This window comes from Notamacropus eugenii, chromosome 6 (assembly GCF_028372415.1).
Source record: "Notamacropus eugenii isolate mMacEug1 chromosome 6, mMacEug1.pri_v2, whole genome shotgun sequence".
Classification (NCBI taxonomy): Eukaryota; Metazoa; Chordata; class Mammalia; order Diprotodontia; family Macropodidae; genus Notamacropus; species Notamacropus eugenii.
This window is the reverse complement of record NC_092877.1, coordinates 224,629,870-224,648,049: the sequence shown is the minus strand read 5'-3', so window position 1 is coordinate 224,648,049 and position 18,180 is coordinate 224,629,870. Positions and strand designations below refer to the sequence as shown.

The 18,180-nt window shown below is 37.7% G+C and overlaps 1 protein-coding gene across 1 annotated transcript in view; it reads right to left on the bottom strand.

Moving 5' to 3' along the window:
- NALCN (sodium leak channel, non-selective) overlaps nucleotides 1–13,479 on the bottom strand; it is a 526,457-nt gene extending 512,978 nt beyond the window's left edge. The window contains exons 1-2 of the mRNA XM_072622030.1: nucleotides 12,870–13,479; nucleotides 11,883–11,973 (exon numbers count right to left, since the gene is read on the bottom strand). The gene's annotated coding sequence lies outside the window, so the exon portion shown is untranslated. The remainder of the gene's footprint in view (nucleotides 1–11,882; nucleotides 11,974–12,869) is intronic.
- Nucleotides 13,480–18,180: the final 4,701 nt, after the last annotated feature.

Here is an 18,180-nt window from a genome sequence, read left to right as displayed (position 1 = left end):
GGGATAGAGGGAACCTAGCCCAACTTCCTTATTTTGCAGATGAGGAAACGGAAGCCTCCCAAAATTAAATAATTGGCCTAGGGTCACACAAGTAGTGAAAGCAAAGCTAAGGTTTAAACAAAGTCCCTTTGTCTATAAATCTAATATTACTTATACCCTCTCACTATTTCAACTTCTCCATCTCTTCATTTTATAGATTGAGATACTCCTGGCTCCCAAAATAAAGTAGCCTATCAGCTACTTAAAGAAAAGGAGACAAAAAAAGCATTTCTATCACCTACATCCTGGTATGATTATGAATTAATATAATCGAAAAGCATACATACACTGAGCTGCTATATTCCATCCGCTACACAGAAAATGAAGTATGATCACTTAATAAATCTTTTTTTCATTCACTTATATTTTGGAAGGAATCCTATATGCACATAAGAGTTTTTTTTCCCCCTTCTGAGCAGTTAGGGTTATACGTACTAGGAAAGAATGCTTACAATAAAGGGTAAACTTTTGGATTTCATATGATTTTTTACTCAGAAATTTATTAGCTGTGTAACCCTGGAAAAGTCTTTTAATCTCTGCCTGCCTCAGTTTCCTCATGTGTAAAATGGGGATAATAATAGCACCTACCCTGTAAGGCTATTGTGAAGTTAAAAAATGGATAATATTATAAAGTGTTTCACAAAAAAACACTTAAAAGAGTATATAAATATTAGCTATTATTAGAGATGTAGCTTTGTCAAGAGGATGTGATGGTGGTGATATATGTAGGAATGAACCAAGTGTGAGAGTTTGAATAGAGAATATAAATTGAAACCAGAGGAAGATAAGGAGAAAAGGAAAGGAACAGTCAGACTGATCGGAGAAAATCATGAGAGTATAGTTAATGTTAAAGAAGTCCTTCCTCTCTCCCCCATTCTAGGAGTAATCTCTTTTAAAAGATATGTTCCTATCATGTAGATAAAACCTTTATATTTAAGATGACATCTAAAAATGAAATGTATCTGCAGCTAATTTTCTTTGCATTCCAACTGTGACTTGTAGTGTTTGTACTTGTGTGTTTAGAATTGATCCAATTTTATAGGGATATTATCTTTTTCCTATTTTGGGAACATTGCTGTTCTGATTAATTCAATAAACAGGTAGTAGGTTATTTGTCCCAAGTGATTGGGGAATGGTAAATTCTGGTTAATTTGATATTCTGATTAAAGAATTACCTTTAGTTAAACCATATGCCAATTTCCCCCCCAAAATTTTACTTATTATTAAAATTATACTGAATTTAGAAAGCAAAGACAGGATGGTCCACAGTGCCAGATGAAGCAGAGAAGATGATGAGAATGAGGATTAGAGAAAAAACGGGAAATGTTTTTTATGGCCTGTTTTAGGATGGATTTAGTTATGAATTGGTCATTAATCATCTGAGACAGCTGCATCAGAAAACAGAGGTAACTGAAACTTACATTGCAAAGGATTGAGAATTGAATGATGCAGAAGTGGAGGTAGCACATGTAGGCTATTCTTTCTAGAAGTTTGTCAATTAAATATTGTCCCAATCTCTTTTCTTAAATAATAATAAAAAAGAGAGAATGGAGTATGCAAATCATAGGCTATTGAAAAACAAGTAAAATTCTTTGTAACTTTAATGAATATTGCCATCAGGCTAACTTTAATAATTAAAAACATAAGTTAATAATTTCTATTGCAGAACCATTCTATTTTTAAATACTGACATGTTTGTGGTTGTCAAATTCATAATAAAAAATAAAAATAATAATGTTAATAACTAATCTCAGACCCAGAGAAACAAGAGGGAAATGTATCTCCCACCTTTCAGGAAAAAGAATATTGACTTTACTATCAAATATACTATCCATCTGTATTCCTCAAAGTACCATGAAGAGGATTAACTATAAAATAGGTAGCCAATTAATATTTGCTTATTGATCAAAGCATTAGAATAAAGCCCTTTCCTTGGGACCCTTCCTTGCTCGCCACTCCTACAAATGTATTGTCTCCCCCATTAGAAAGTTAGCTCCTTGAGAGCAGGCATTCCCCAGTCCCCTTTTGTATCTGTGTCCTCAGGTCTTAGTGAAGTGCTTGGCACATAGTAAGAGTTCAACAAATACTTTTCCATTCACTGGTTCAAGATCTCATTGCTAATAATTTCTGAGCTGAGATTCAAACTCAGTTCTTCTAGCATGAGTAAGAAAAGCTCAGTGCTCTTTTGGCTATGATGCTGTCTCTCACTGAGAATAATTTACATTCATAGAGTGCTATAATATTTACAAAATTCTTTCCCCTTAAGAATCCTGTGAAGTAATATGACAAAGATAAGCACTCCCATTTTGGAGAAGAAACTGAGGACCTCTCCATCCTCCCCTTAGTTGCAGTGACTTTATGACTTCAGACAAATGGAACATTAACTGATTTCTATCTGAATATTGTATGATTTAGTAGCCGTTGAGGACATTTTAAACTGAAATGTATTTTGCAACTATTCTTCCTATCCTCCAGCTGATACGTAATACACTAAGAAATGGAAAGTGCGTACAATTGTTAAGTATTCATTTGTCATAAATGTATTCTTTCATCACCTTCTGAACATTGCTAGTCTGATTAACTTAATTAATATTCATAGTGGTTGGGAATGGTAAGCTCTGGTTAATTGAATATTCTGGTTAAATGAGAATTACTGTAGAGATCACATGCCAATTTCCATAATTCACCTAATACTAAAACTATACTAATTATAGTTCAGTCTATTTTAGATAATTCAGAAAACATTTTAGAATCTTATAATGCCTAAGGGTCATGTACTATAATTTTCATTGCTTAGCTTTTTAAAGTTCATATGCTTTGAATTCTGGACAAATGGCCCTTATGCTAATGCTATAATCAATAGGCAAATATTAACTGCTTGTGTATTATATACTCAGCACTCTTCTAGGTGCTGTGGAGAACACAGATCACTATGATAAGGCCTCCTTAACATTCTGTTTGGTTAGATGTGACTAATGATCATACCATAAGAGTTCTACAAAGAATTCTATGTAATTGTATCAAATGATATGATAGAAATTATAAGCTATTTGGAAATCAATGGGGGCAATAGTAATCAGTAAAATCTTCAATGGACCTTTTGGAAATGAAATGGAACCATGAAGAATGAGTAAGATTTGGATATGTAGCACTGTATCTTACTTATACTTAAGTATTTAATACTTAAAGGTATTACCTTTAAGCTAAGGAGAACATGAGGAAAGACATGATTATGGGTAAGAAGAGTAACTACAATAGTAATAGCAATATTAATTATATTATAGAACCTACAATTATTATTGTATAATTATATGATAATTATATTATGATAATGTAATAAAAATAAGAAAAGTTAACATTTATACAGTGCCTACTGTGTACCAAGCACATTTTTTCCTCACAACAACCTTGGGAGATGGGTACTATCATTATCTTCTTTGTACAGCAGAGGAAACTAAGACAAACAGAAGAAGTTAAGTGACTTGCCCAGGGTCACACAGTTGGTGTGTGTCTGAGGCCATGAACTCAGTTTTTCTTGACTCCAGCCCCAGAACTCTATCCATGGCACCACTAAGAATGATGCATTTTGAAGCCTGTGAGAACACAGGCAGGCTTCAATAAAGCAAAGGTTGACCAACAGGATTAGAAATGAAAAAATGGGTCAAAGATTATGGAAAGCTTTGAAAACCAAACAGAGGAATTTATATTTGATGGAGTAAAAAGAAGTTTTTGTATAAAAGCATGACATTGAAAAAAAAAACACATGAGGAAGACTAAAATGCAAACTCAAGTCCCAATATGATCCTTCATCATAGCACAATAATGAACCCAGGTTTTAATGGCAATGTCAGTGGAACACAAGCTTTAGTGGGTTCTTTGATGCTGGAACAGTTCTGAGTATGGCTTTGGTAACAGTCTAAATCAGTTTTCTATGGACTAGTCTATCAAAGTATTGAGAAATCTATTATACTGGGGATTTCTTGATCCTATATGGATTGAACCAGATGTCTGCCAAGGTCCCTTCCAACTCTCAAGTTCCACGAGTCCACAATTACCTATGGACGGTGAGGTCCTCCAAATGCTCTTGTTTGCAGATGATAATGTTTTTTAGCATCAAGGGCTAAAAAATTACAGTCTCCTGAAATAGATCTGCAACCACTGGAAAAAGTTTGACCTACTCATTTGTACCAAAGAAAGTTAATGAAAAATGTCTATTGCCCAAATTATGAACTATAGTTAAGATGGACAACCTATAGAACTTTTCTATCACTATACATGTGTATATGTGTGCATAAATACATATCTGTATCCACATATGTAGGTTCATGTATATGTACATATATAAAAATAAACACATGTACTAGGCATGTGCATCTATAGATAGATATATCTATACCTATATATGTACATATATAATATGCCTATGAATATATACTTACATATTCATTTGTGTTTATATAAGTCAACAGCCTAAGAGTTCACTGATATTCTCATCATATCATAACCTCATCTATACTTCTCTTTCAGACTGTATATCTCTGTTTGATGAATAATTGAGCCCACAATTAAATCGGAGGAGGAAAACAGACTGGCCTGCTTTCAAGAAATAGCAAAACTCCTTTAATGACTCTAAACTTCTTGCAAAAATTAAGGCTTATCTTTTTAAAAAACTATCCTACCAGAAGTATTGTATGTGGCTGCAAAACAGAATAAAACTGCCTGGTGGAGGGAGGTGGTAGAATTAAAATGAGTATTGCACAAAGGACATTGTGGGTGAATGGGCTACAACTTGTAACTAATCAGGAATTCTGAAGAAATGGATTAACCCACGTCATCAAGGAAATACATGATCACAAAAGGTCAAGAGAAAACAGGTAGAGAGCCCAAGAGTTCACTGGTTTATAGACCTTCCCTTTCCCCATCTCTTTCTGTTGAGTGGGATTTCTATGGTGAATTAACTAAGGACATGAAGCAAAGTCATGCAGGAGGAGCAGACATAGATGCTTGAAATCTGCATCCCTGTAGGATTGTAGAATTCATGATGGCATAGATCTACTTGAGCAGTTGAGTAAAATGGCAATGGTGAGTAGGATATACAGGAGAAAGAGAATGAATGACCAATGACACGTACATCAATAATCCGGGAGTGAAATAATCAATAAGGCCAAGGTGGCAGCAACAGGAATGAAAACAGGTGAAATATTCTGACAAAAAATTCCACAGGAAGTTTTGACTGATTATTGGGAGTGAGGGGATAAAGGGATTAAAAACCACCACAAACTTCATGACTAGGTAACAGGGCACACACTTTTTAAAAATAATTTCACTTTAGTTTTCCTGGATAAAAATGACTATTTTGTGTTTCTCTTTCCTGACGAAAATATTTTCAAGCAGTTATTGTGAGCGTCCAATTTATTTCACATTTTCTCCACATCTCCCCTGGATTTTTTTGTTGATATGAAATCCACATGATATAGTATAATTTCTCCCCATTTTTTTATTCTAGAATAATAATCATCTCATTAGCTCTGAATAGTATACAACTGAAAATAAATAAAACAATGATGACATCTAGAATTTTATAACTTTAAATGTTATGATAAATTCTGTAACTTTAAATATTACATTTCATTTTTGCATAGACATTATTTACCTAAGATGACTCCATGTCTATACCCATTCCTATATTCTCAAAATGTGTTGTAGTAGAAAGAACATGGAAGTCACAGTCAGACATGGATGCGAGTACCATTTCTGGTTACTAGCTTTGTGACCTTGAGTAAGTCACTTACTTTTCTAAACCTTAATTTTCTCATCTGTGAAAAAGGAATAACACTTGTGCTACCCACCTTAGAAAATTGTGATGAAAATTAAATGAGACAATGTATTTGAAAACAACATAATTATAAAAGACAATAAAAATGCATATTACTGTTTTATCTTTATAGCTGTTCCTGAGCATCCTGATTTTTTTATAGTTTCTGCTATACAGTATCTTGATCATTTGTATTATTGTATTAATATACCTTATTAATTGATTTACACTCATATTAGTGTTCTTACATTTGTTATGAAATCACTCCAAGCCAAGGCAAAATAAAACACTAAAGGCATTCCAAATTGGAACTTACATAATTCTTCCCAACAGGAATCATTTTTTCTATATTCCTAGATGGAATATAAAAGTTAATGTATATGTTTTAATTAAAGGTTTTAAATCTTTAAAAATAAATGGCTATGTTTTTGGAGAACCTTTTACATGAAATGTCCCTTTTCCTCATTTAAAATTTATAACGGAAAAAAATTGGATATAAAATGGGGAAGGGGAATTATATTGACTTATGGGGGAATATATTTTCAAAAATATTTCTGATCAAATAATTAATGACTTGCTTCACTGAACTGGAACATTTGTGCATGATTTGCAAAAAGAAAACTGTGATATAATTATTTTCAGAATATATTCTAGCATATAAATTAGGAAAGTCAAAGGTAATCTCAATTTTTTACTTATAAATTTAGAAATCCTCAGTGTTAAGTTCCAGAAAAATTGTCTCGATCAATCACTATTGCAATGTCTCTTGAATATGTTCTTTCTCTCCTCTGATACTACTCTGGTGTGGACCTTCATCACCTAACTCCTAGATGATTACTGCTGCTTTTTCTGTCTGTCTTTCCCCACTTCAAACTATCCTTCATTTGGCTGTGAAAGTGACAACAGCATTAAACTCCCCCCTGCCCCTTCCCCACTCAGAAACTCCAATGGCTCCCTATCACTTTCAGCATCTAATACAACATCCTTTGTTGTTCAAGTCAACTTCATCCCATACTTTTTCAGTCTTCTATCTTTGGTCCTGTGACACTGGTTTTCTTCCTGTTTCTTAGACAACATTATCTCCTGGCATTTTCTCTCTCTGACCCCAAGTCTGGAAAGCTCTCCCTGCTCATCTGCTTTCACCTCCTGGAATCTCTGGCTTACTTTAAGTCCCAAATAAAGTCTCATCTTTTACAGGAAGTCTTTCCTGTCCCTTCTTAAATCATGTCCCATTTGTCCTATACATTTGTCCTATACATTGTTTGTACGTATTGTTTGCTTCCAGTCTCCCCCATTAGATTGTGAGATCACTGAGGGTAGAGACTGTGTTTTTCCATATTTTTTTTGTATCCCAAAATCTTAGCACAATGTCTGGCATACAGTAGGCACTTAATAAATGCTTACTGATTGACAGTCTTAGAAGGGATTTTGAGAGCTATGGATTAGCTTTAGTGAGAAGGGACAGTATCTACTTTTCTAAGTTTAAAATACCGCGTCCAACTTTATTTTTCCATTGTTTAATCTGTGTATTGTGTGTGTGTGTGTTCTTTTTAGTATATACAGACAATATCAGCAGAGAATATCTTTTAGAGATGAAATCAAATATATGTGTTCTCTATATACAGAATTGGAATTAAAGAAAGGATTGAAAGTAATGCAGAATGATCTTGATTCTTTTAGCTGTTAACAGTTAATTTGAAACACATTAAATAAGGTCATAGGGAACATAGCCTCGCTCAGTCAATGAATATTTATTAAGTACCTGTTGTGCATCACAAACCATAGGCCCCAAAGCTTATCTAGTCCAGCCCTCTGTCTTATACACAATATTCCTGACAAAAGGTCACCTATCTTCTTCTTAAACCCATCCATTGACAAAGAAATCCTTGCCTTGCAAACTAATCCTGTTCATTTTTTTTAAATATAGATCTAATTGTTAGGATGGTCTTCTTAATTCAAAATGAAATAAGCTTCCTTGTAAACTTCACTCATCAGTCTTAGTCCTCTAGAGTTACACAAATTAGGCCTAGAATACAGTATAATTAAGTGCTAAGATATGTGAAACAGAGCACAAGTGTGGCAGTAATTCTGAGGAAAAAGAAACTACATATGGCAGAAATGTTAACCAAGTGTGGAATATTTTTAAAGAAGCAATGAGTATATCCTTCCAAATGTGGCTGGTACAGAGCACTAGGGGAATAAAAAGTCCAGGCTATGAGGCCCTTGGGAAATCTGCGTATCTGAAATTTATCAGAATTCCTACTGCCCTACAGGACATCATTCTGATCTAGCATTGGCCTGGAAAACGGACTGCAGTGGAGTGGTTTATTTTTAGCAAACTGCATCATTTTAATCTTATTTGAGTAAATTTGTTTTATTGAATTCTGTGGTTCATGACTGTTTCATCACAATCCAATCACAAGGGGACTGCCCTAACCTAGGCCTGGCCCAGAACACCTCTGAAGGCTTCAGAAATATTGAAGGATGAGTGAGATTTGGAGAGGCAGGGGAGGTTTCAGCCAAAAGTATTTCAAATTGTTTTTATTTTTTAAATAATTCTATTCTGTTGTAAGGGAAATGAGCTGCTTTATGTTTCTTAAAAGTTATAGCCTTTCTTCCAGATCTGATGTCAACACCCTCAACCAATTGAAGTTTTTTTGTGATAGCAGACATTGAGTGAGATAAAGAGGAATACAGAATGTGATAAATCTGTCTGGGGGAATAAGAACAATTCACTCATTTAGGACATTTAGACCTTCTTCTCAACAACCCTGTGGTATTGGTAACATAAATATCAGTCTTATTTTACTGACGAAGACACTAATCCTCAGAGAGACAAGGGAACCTATCCACTGCCGCACAGATAGTGTCAGAGCAAGATATCCTGACTCCAAGTTCAGCAGCTTATTTCCCATTATGACAAATTACAGAAGAAGGTTGACCACACTAAAGATCCCTCAAATGGAAAATCCTGCCAACAATAAACTGTACCATCCTGCTAATTAAGATGAAAAGGAAGACACTGGAGATCAGTCAGTATATTTCTTCCTCTCTGCCTCCTTTTTTCTTCTCTTGGAGAGCAGGCTGAGTAAGTGCAAGTGGAATCACCTGAAGTGGAAAGAACAGGAGGCACTGAGGGCAGCTGAGTTTGATAGCCAAACTAATCCCAATATTTAATTTGGTTTGGGTCACTTCTCTCAGTGCATTATAGTGGCTACAGTGACAGACAACACATGCATGCCAATTATATGATCCTGGCCAAGTGGTCTACTTACTCTTTCGTCCCTTAAGACTACAAGTTGTGGAGCACTTGCTACCAGACCTGTCAAAGAAGAGAATATTTCCTGAGTCCTTCCTTATTCCAAAGAAATTACAAGTTTGGTATAAAGAAAATGTATAGCACACAAAGATGTCTTTCACAAAAGGACAAAATAGGCAGTTTGCGAATGTTCCACCTCCCTTTCTGACTCACTCTGTAGCTTCCTACCTCCTGTCTCAAAGGATTTTGAGCTGAAAGGAACTTGGAAATTATCTATTCAAATAACTGACATTTTACAGAAAAGGACGCTGAGACCTAGGAAGGTTAAGTAACTTGACTGAAGTCAAACAGAAAAAAAAAAAAACACCCATGTAAATTCGTAAATATTAGACATGGGAGCTGGAACTCAGGTTCTCTGACTTCAAAATCAGTCTCCTGGCCACCATGCCACTCTGTGCCCACCACCATTCATTGTCCACTCAATCCAGACCTGCCTAACAAAATATTTCCTCTATCCCTCTGCCTCAAAGTTCCCCTTCCTTGAATGTTCAGCAACATTTATTTGGATACTAATCTGATTGTATGATTAAAATAATTCACAATACGGGTCAAATAAGGATTAACCTTCTCTAGAAGGCATTTGTATTAAACAAATGGAATTTTAAAATGAATAAAACAAAATGTAAAATAAATGGAAATTTATCAAGCAAATTAAATCTCTAATTGGGGGATATACTTTAAATCAAGGAAGTTTCAGGTGCTTCATTCTCCTTTCCCTTACCTAGTCTGCCAGGGAAAATAAAAAGTCCTTGCTTTGGGAGAAATCTAAGTTGAAAAGGCTGAACACACACACACACACACACACACACACACACACAAACTTATTGTGTATATATAATGTGTGTGTATGTATGTATATGTGTGTGCATGTGTGTGTTTAGAACCATGACTCTTCATGTAGGAGAGTCCTTTACATTTTATAGCTTCTGAATCCTTTCATGTAGAAGCTTAGAACTTCATCAAGTTTTTACTGGCCTGACAAGGGGCATCAGTCATATTTATTTTGTTTTGAATAAGGCAGATTGTGCATTGAGAAAACTTTTTGAAAATCATGAACTAAGCCTGAGAGGGCCCTGTCATCTACTGTTTTATGCTGCCTTCATCATTCTCACTTCTCACTATTATTCAGTTCAAGCTGCATTTGTTAAAGGGTAATTCTGACCTTACCCTGGTTGTGATTGTAAGCTAGTATATTAACCTAGAAAAGAGGGCAAATAAATCACAGATGCTAAAAAGAAAGGGATTTTCTTCATAATTATCACATCCCTTCATGCAAAATAGTAATTTTAAGATATTGCATGTCATTATTGTGATAGTGTCTTGCAGTGATAACAGTCTCTTAAAATGCCAGTCAAGGTCAAAAATGGGAAGCAACACTTCTTAACGCAATGAGGTAGATATGTTCAATTATAAGGTTTACATGATTATATTCATATGCCAAAGATGCTTTAGATTACACTAGTATTATTTTAATGAGAAAATAAAGCACCTTTTGTAACACAGAATATAAACATAGAAACAGAAGAAATGACTGAGAAACCCTGTCTCCTGGTCAAAGGGATAAAGAAAGGTAATTGAAGTTATTATCTGTTTAATGATTCTTTCCCCCCATAAATCTAAAATATACATGTGACAGCTATAGAACTTTTTCCTCTTTGTATAAATAAATGTATCCATTAAAAAATTCTTATCCAAATTCTGTCTTAACAGCTTCAAAGAAACTGATAAAGGAAGATATTTCTAGTTGCAATTTTTGTAGTTTCCTTGGCTAGAAAGGGCAAAGTCTTAATGGATCCCATTTGCTATTACTGATTAAAAAAAAAAGAAAATGGTTCTCAAACCTCCTTTGGGAGTATTTTGTTCCAACTTGATCTTAATATTTTTTTTTTTAACATGTAGTGTTGCCTTTTTCTTTTAGGTTTCTATTCAGGACTGTCATCAAGACAATAATGAGAATGCTGAATTTTTTCACAAGAAATGACAATTCCAGTTTTCACAAGAAATGACAATTCCAGTTTTCACAAGACTGTTTTTATCAAGAGTCCAGAAGACAAAAGACAGAGCCCTCCAAGAACTCTGTCCAAGCAAGATTTTCCCAGTGTGCTGTCCACATTCTGAAGAACCTTTGCATTTCCAGTTTCTTCCTCAAAGTCACACTTTTAGTCATTCATCCAGCTTTTGCTTATCCAGGCTGAGGTCTACCACAAGGGATTGTAGGCAGAGAGTTCCATAGAGAGGAAAGAACCATAAAAGACAAGCTGAATGTCTTGTAAATACTTTCCTGTGGTTAGAAGTTTAGAGGAGTGGTGATTTTTAAAGGTGTGACAGCTGGATATATCTATTTAGCATGCCAGTTCACCTGTGCATTAGGCTGAGTGGGTGACCGCACTACTACTTTGCTTCCTCTCTGATTTAATTTTAAATCACAGTCATGGTTATGAAAATATCAATAATGAACAATCACATATCCATCAAATTCTGATCCATTATTCAGCATTCCTTAGGAAAGTTCTTATTTTTAACCAGTAGTTATACTTTTATCTACCACATCCCTCTGAGGTGTGAAGTCACTAGTATTATTCCCATTTCACAGATGAATTTGAGACCCAAACAGATTGTCACACATTCAGAGGCAGATTCAGGGATCCTGACTTCTCAGTCTATGGAGGAACTCATAGAAGAAATATTTTCTCCTATAAAAACTCTTACCTTTTTCACAATCTGTTTTAACCCCAGAGGGAATTCAATTATCTACCAGCATCTCAGTTCAGGATTCTAGCATTGTTGAAGTGTAGTCATCCTGAGAAAGGAAGAGATGCCAAAGGTGTAACCTATTACTGACTGGTCAAGAACGAGGCGAAGGCCAGAATGCCCTACCCCCCAGGATCACTACGGGCAGCTCTTTAAGGCTCATCGGTGCCAGTGGTGTAGCTAAGCCAGGAAGATGCATTGTGTTGGTGGTCACCCTAATGAGAGATGCTCAGCAGCCCAATGAATAAAAGGGAGGGCTCATAAGAAAATAGCAAGCCGAGGAGGCAGGGAGAGTGGAGGAGGGGCAGCGCGGCCTCCTTGGGAACCGACCTGGCGCAGAAACTTCTCCCCACACCTGCAAACAGCAAGTCTTCCCCTGGAGCAAAAGCAGCAGCGGTGGGCCTGAGGCTGCTGCCTCTGCGGGGAATCCACCATTCCCCTCCCCGGCTTCCAGCAGCCTTCTCTCCCCCACCCCTCGCCCAACTGCACCTGGAGCGGAGACAGGCCTGGGGCTTGACAGGGGGACAGCTCCCAGCCCTCCAACCTCAGCGTTTAACACCGCTGCAGCCAAGGCCAGGAAAGCTCCCCAAAGACCTCTCACGGCAAGGGACAGCCAGGGTGGGATGGGGAGGGAGGGCGCATCCCCATCCCCAGCGGGTGGCAGCCCCCACGGAGCCTGACCGTGCCCCGTTCCTCCTCCCCCTCCCCGACCTGTGGCCTGGGGCAGCCGGGAGGGAAGACCCCCGCGGCAATGAGGATACACCCGCATCCTCCCACCTGCCTCCGCGCCTTAGTCTGCCCCAGCTCCCCCTCACCCCCGCCCTCCCTCCTTCCCACCGCCAGCCTTCGGCCCAACCCCTGGGAGATGCCAAAGCGAAGGCGCCTCGCGGGCCTCCGGCGTCCGAGCCCCTAGCCTCCCCCCAAACCGCAGCGGCGGCGACCAACCTGTAACCCTAAGAATAACCATGGGCACGGGCATCGCGGGGCGGCGGCGGCGGCGGCGGCCACAGCGGGCAAGCTCGGGCCGGGGAGAAGCGAAGCCGGGAAGAAGCCAGTCACCCGGGCGCGCGCGGCTCCGGCACAGGCGGAGACTCCCCAGCACCTTACCTAGCGCAGCTCCCACCCGTCACTGCGTGATCGAGGGGGGACTGGTGGCAGTGGCTCTGGGGCTCTTTTATTCGTGTTGTTACTACTGGGCCGATGATTATGACAGTGTGGGGGGCAGTGAGATCGGGGGGCTGGGGGCTTCCTTCTTTTTCTCTATTTTTTATCTCTTTTTTTAAGTTGTCTTCGCCGCAGGGTCTGCAACGATGCTGTGTGGGCTGGATGGAGGAAGTGAGAGGAAGCAGAGCTGCAGTTGGTAGGGATAACAAGGGCGTCGGTACTGGCAGGTTTTCTCTGTGGCTGCAGCTTTCGGTCTCACAGCAACAGCTGGGATCTAAGCTGAACCCTGCTCCCTCTCCCCCCTTTCTTCCTCTCTCCCTCTCTTCTTCCTCTCCTCTCTCCCCTCCGTCCGTCCTTTTTCTGTCTGGCTCCGTCTCTCTATTTCTCTCCCTTCCTTAGAATTCTCTGTACCCCCACCCCCAAAAGCGTCATAAACATGACAGGCAGACACCAGAGACAGGCCACATAACATGCATGCATCACTACTACCTGAAAATTAAAACAACTGTAATATTTTTTCATATATAGATAAATACATGGCATAGTGATGCTAGTGCTACGCTTGAAGTTAGGAAGACCTGGCTTTTAAATCTGCCTCTGACATTTGCTAAACTGTGAGAGCATGGCCAAATCACTTAATCTCTCCTAGTTTCAGTTACACCATCTGCAAAATGGGGACGATAATACCTGTAATAGCTACCTTACAGGATTTTGAGGTTCAAATAAGATAATGTATGTAACGGACTTGGCGAATCACAAGCAATATTGGTGATAATGATGGTGGGATGGAAATGGGGACAGGATGGAGATGTGTGTGGTATGGGAATGATGATCTTAGTCATGGTGATCATGATGAGTATGCCACTTTGATACCTTCTGAGTGCCCAGTGGACAAGGCATTTTCCTCCTTGAGCTTCAGTTATCTCTTCTTTAAAATGGAGATATTAATGCCTGTAGAACCTAGGACACAGGGATGCTGTGAAGCTCACATAAGTTAATGGAATCAAATTATTTTGCCCCTTCCAATAGAACCCAGGCTACATATAGTATTTCTGTACACACAGAATACTTAAGTAGATGGTGTTGTTTCACTCATGACCATGATATAGCTAACTTTTTAAAGCTGATTTCACTGGTTATGTTTAGGGTGGTCCTTGAAGGAGCTCCCTCTATAAATGTAGATCAGTACTTTCCCTGTACCTTATAGTTTTAGAGAGTTTCCTGAGGGCATGAAGAAGTTAAGTGGCTTGCTCAGGACCATATACCCACTGTGTGTCAGAGTGGGGCACTTGGCCATGTTTTCCTGACTCTGAAGCCAACTCTGTATTCATCACACCACACTGCCTCTTTAGATAACTTGTGTATGTCATTCTGGGAGCTACCTTTCAAAGTATATTGGCATATTATTTGTTTTTTAATATTTTTCTGCTTTTGAATGAGACTCTTCTGCCCAACAGAAATTTAAGGAGCTCTCTTGAAGATTCATGGTTTTCCACTGTGAACAAATAAATATGTGTTGCTAGAAACTTGAACAGAAGCTTCTAGACAATCCCTCATGTACATCATAAAATGTTTGCTCGTAATCAAACCATCATAGAACTTTTGATTGCTACATCTCACATAATTTTATTAACATGTACACCTATCTAGAGAAAGAGAGTTTAAGTTCACTGGAACAATCTAAAGTGGAAAAAAAAGAAATCCATTGATAATTATTCTGTGTCTTCAACATACTGCCAGTTCCATCTCATGTCCATCAGACTGGGAAAAATGTCCAAAAAAGAAAATGATCATTGTTGGAGATTGAATATAGGAGAACATAGACACAAGAACAATTGATGAAGCTGTGAAACTGGTCCCAGCCATTATGGAAAACCATTTGGAACTATAATACAGAATTCACTAAACTGTGCATACTCATTGACTCAGTATTTCTACTATTAGGTTTACACTCCAAAGAGATCACATGCAAAGGAAGGAACCTATATAAACAAAAATATGACTTTTTTTTTGTGGAAGCAAAGAACTAGAAAATTAGGGATATGCAGATTAACTGGGGAGTGGCTGAACAATTTTTATCATGTGAATATAACAGAATATTATTGCACTGTAAGAGACAGTGATAAAAGGGATGGCTTCCCAGAACCATCTGAAGATTTGTATAAACTGAGCAAGCCCGGTGTGGTGGTGCACACCTGTAATCCCTGCTATTTGGGAGACTGAGGCTGGTGAATCACTTGGGCTCAGGGATTCTGAGCTGCAATAGACTAAGACAAAGGAGTATCTGAATGAAGTCTGGCACCATTGTGATGAGCACCCTAGAATCGGAAGGATGCCTTAGGAGGGGTGAACCAGTCCAGACCAGAAACGGAGGAAGTTCAAGCTTCTACTCTTCGTCCAGCCATGGGGTTGGGCCCTCTAAGTGGCCACTGGGTTTCTAGCCTGAGAAAGATAGGGAAACCCAGCCTCAAAAAAAAAAAACAAAAAAACCAAACCATAAAGTTAAGCAAATGCGAAGAATTAGAAGAGCAATGCATACAACTCCTACAATACTTTAGCAGTTTTGAAAGACTAAAGAACTGTGATCAATATAGTAACCACCCAGGGCTCTCTTGAAAAAGATGATTGATACAGACTGTAGAATAAGATATACATTTTTGGACATGACTGATGTGTGTATCTGTTTTGCATGAGGGAATTTATTTAACACATTATTGCCTTGACAAGACTGAGCCTGGAATGAGGGATAAAAACATCCCTCTTTAATATTTCTTACAGCAAGTGACCTTGTAAGTTCAGAAGATCAAGTGGAAAGGGCTGGCAGTAAGGGAAAAAATCCCAGCAGCTACTCCAGTGCCATTGGAGGAAACAGATACCACTGGGGAAAAAAAAGGACAAATCTAGCCTATTTGACTACAGAGTTGATTGGACTGAACTGAGGTGAAATGCAAAATGTCTAATTAGTCACTTTTCATACTGTTTTATGTTTTGATGAAGACAAACTATCATCCTCCACGAAGATTGTAATAGTAATTATAAGTTGTTACTGAATTCCATCCTAGTAGTTCTGTAATATGTACTATGATTCTGTTCTGTTTAGTATTGCTTTATGCAAGGAGGAATAAATTATCTGTTCAGTATCTACTTCATATTGTAAGTTGAGTACCTTTTATTCCCCCTGCAACCTTTTGAGGAGACACAGACATGAGACATCTTTTACCTCATGAATAAAATTGTCCCAAAGATGCCTGGGTGGCGTGGATGAGTGTGAGAAATGGAACCTAACCCTCATAATTAAAGAAAAACTCTCCTGGTGCTGGATCTGATATAGAAACTGAAATGTTTGTGTATAAGATAGGATATTGCTTAGTACTTCGGGCTTGGCGGCAGTGCCTTTATGTGAGAATCTCATTGAGTTTTGAGAGACTGGTTTGACTCCATCACCTCAGAGTGTTCAATCTCTCTTTGGAGACATTTCAGGATCCTTTGTCTTTGTTTTCTTACTATGGACAAAACCTGCTTGTCCTATTTTTGGTGGTTAGGAATTCATTAGGATTACCTGTTGGGGCAACTGATTAGGTATTCAACGTATAAAAGCAAATAAGCAGAATTGTCTAAGATTTGATCAATCCAGATGTCTAAGCTATTTCAGTAATAACACACTATTCAACAAAAGCTGTTGGAAAAATTGAAAAGCAGTCTTACATAAACTAGGTGTAGACCATTACCTCGTAACGTGTACTGAAATAAGTTGCAGATGGGTACCTAGGCATAAAGTGCACTAGCATAAATTAATTAGAGGAGTAAAAGTAGAAATTACATGTCAGATCTTTGGATAGGGGAATAATTCATAACCAAAGAAAATCAAAAAAGTTAAAATGGACAGTTCTGATTACATAAAATTAAGAAGATTTAGCATAAACAAAACCAATGAAGTAAAAATTAGATAAACAAGTAAAAGGAGAAAATACTACTTGCAACAAATATCTCTGATATTTGATATATTGATTCAAATATATGTGTATGATCCATTCCCAAATTCATAAATAGTCAAAGGATATGAACAGGCAGTTTTCCAAGGAAGGAATCTATTATAACCACATTAAAAATGTTCAAAATACCTAGTAATTAGAGAAACACAAGTTAAAAGAACTCTGAGATTCCATCTCACTCATTAGACTGGCAAAGTTGACCAAAATGGAGAATAGTAAATGCTGGAGGGGCTATGAGAAAACATGTATATTCATGGAAAATAATTGGATGTGTGAACTTGTCTAGCCACTCTGGAAAGCAATTTGGGAGTATCTCCAATAAGTTATTGAACTGTTCATAGCTTTTGTCGTAGTGGTACCACTACTCAATCCATATCCCAAAGAGATCAATGAAAAAGGAAAAGGAGTCATAGGTTAAAAACAGGTAGATTGACAGACCAACAGATAGAGACATTGCCTCTTTTTGTGGTGGCAAAGAATAGGAAACAAAGAGTTCCATCAATGGGGAAATACCTGAATAAGTTATGATTTGTGAATGTGAAGGAATACTATCCTTCTATAAAAACTGATAGAGGGAATGCTTTCAGAGAAACCTGGGAGACTTATATGAACTGATGCAGTGTGAAGTGAACAGCACCAAGAAAATAATTCATATAATAACAATATTTTAAAGACAAATTACATTGAATGAAACATTGATTAGCAAAATGACTAACCACTATTTCAGAGGATTTGTGGTGAGACATGTTGCCTTCTCTTGACAGAGATGATGAACTTAGAGTGAAGACTGAAACCTTGTTTCTATTGTTGTCATTCATGGCCAATCCATCAATAAAAAGTTGTTAAGCACCTGCTATGTGCCAGGCACTATACAAAATTGTCAGTGCAGCAATCACATCCCACACCCTCTAACTCTACGTATGTCTTAAAAATGTTTTATTTTTCTTTCTTAGTGGGGGAAGGGGAAGCTAGGAGAGAGAGATAAGGCAGATTTCAGTTGTTTGAAGGGGAAAAGGATTACCTAATACATTAACAGAGGTCCCAGAAAAAATTTTTGTGCAGCTGTATGTGATGGGACACTTGGACATATTTTATCTAAA